Source organism: Chrysochloris asiatica, unplaced genomic scaffold (genome assembly GCF_000296735.1).
Source record: "Chrysochloris asiatica unplaced genomic scaffold, ChrAsi1.0 scaffold00151, whole genome shotgun sequence".
NCBI lineage: Eukaryota > Metazoa > Chordata > Mammalia > Afrosoricida > Chrysochloridae > Chrysochloris > Chrysochloris asiatica.
In genome coordinates this window covers 479136-481124 of record NW_006408669.1, presented here as the reverse complement: position 1 = coordinate 481124, position 1989 = coordinate 479136, and positions in this window count along the sequence as shown.

Here is a 1989-nt window from a genome sequence, read left to right as displayed (position 1 = left end):
CATAAGTTTTTCAAGTTCTCTTCACTTGCAGTTAAAAAGGGTGGGTCATTTACATATGGCAGGTTGTTATGAGTCTTCCTCCAATTTGTAGGTTTTTTTATATAGTTCAGTTTCTCAGATTATTTGATCAAGGAAAAGACTGTGTAAGGATGGTGAAAGGACACAACCCTGATGCACACAATTTCTTGATTTTAAACCATGTATCTCCTTATTCTATTTGAAGAACTACCTTTATTTCTATGTACAGGTTCTGGATACATACAATTACATGTTCTGAAATCTCTATTCTTCATAATGAAATCCATGATTTGTTATGATCCACACGGTCTATCACATTTGCAAAATCAATAGGACACAGACGAACATATTTCAACTAATATCCATTTGATCCAGGAATTATATTCCCCCTTTCTACTCCCCTTCCAAGTCAGACTTGAATTTCTGGCTGTGCAACCATCTTTGAATTAACTTCAGCAAAATTTTACTTAAATGTGATATTATTGATTTTGTTGTGTCTCTTCCAGTCTGATGGCCAGCCAGGTAGCTATCGTACAAATTTCTCGGAATAGAGGAGTGAGTTCTTTCAATATTGCATTAATTTGTTGAAACTCCTCAATTGTGTTCCATCCTGAGGATTGTTTTGTTTTTTTTTTTGGCCATTCCATCAGTGCAATTTGGACACTTCCCTTCAATACCATTGGTTCTTGATCATGTGCTTCCTCCTGAAATGGTTGAATGTCAAGCAGTTTTTCTTTTCTCCTACAGTGACTATATATTCCTTCTCTTGTCTTTTGATAGTGCCTGAGTTTTTCAACATTTTCCTATGGAATCTTTCAGTATTGAAACTCAAAGTTTGATTTTTTTTCCTTGTGTTCTTTTAGCTTGAGAAGTTTACATAAGAGCCCTAAATTTCTGCTTACTCATGAGAGAAGGCAGAGATGGAACTGAGATTCTGTCTGCTACTGCCAATCACATCGTCTAGACACAAGTGATAATAGCCACTTTTGAGCCATGGGTAAGTCTTCCTCCCAAAACCTCTCCTTAAAGGTAAAATCCTGAAGTCTAAAGATGTGGAGTAACCACTGAACTAAAATTGTAAATGTAATTGTTAATTTTGATTTTCTGTTTCCAAATAAGTGTTGTGAGGCACTGCTTGTGTGCGTTGCCATGAATGTCTTACAATAATTGAAACAAGTTTATCATGTCAAAACTGAGTATCTCTCTAGTCATTTTGGATTTCCTCCACAGAATTATCACTGTGCCAAATATCCTTGATTGTGGTTTTGTTGTTGTTGTTTGTTTGTTTTTTGCTTCCCTATTGTTTACTAAAGTAAGCTTTTAGGATAGATGCTTTTGTTTTGTCTGCTTCCATGCTTTCTAGTTAAGCCTAGGGCTAATAGAAGGCTTTAAAAATATGTACTGAAATAATGCATGAATTTAGGAGAGAGATATGCTACAGAATTAGACTTTATGTGGAAGACGGTTATCTCTAAATGGGTGAGCTCCTCCATTTCTTTTTTGCTTTCTCTACCATCTTTCTTTCCATCCTCATCTTTAAATTAAGCAAGATATCTGTTGTTGCTCAGTGCCAAGTATAGTGACTCTATGCACAACAGAACAAAACACTACCCAATCCTTAACAACTGAGCCCACTGCTGCTGCCTCTTGTCAATCCATCTCATTTTAGAACTTCCTATTTTGTGCTGACCCTCCATTTTACCAAGTATGACATCCTTCTCCAGGGACTGTTAGCTTTTAATAACATGTCTGAAATATGAGAGGTAAAGTCTCCCCACTGTGGTTTCTAAAAAGCATTCTGGCTGTATCTTAACAACACAGATTTGTTTGTTCTTCTGGCAGTCCATGGAATGCATTGGTTCTTCTACAGTCTTCCTTATTCATTGTCCAACTTTCATATGCATCTGAGGAGATTAGCAATACCATAGCTTGAATCAGGTACACCTTAGTCCTCAAACTGATATATCTTTG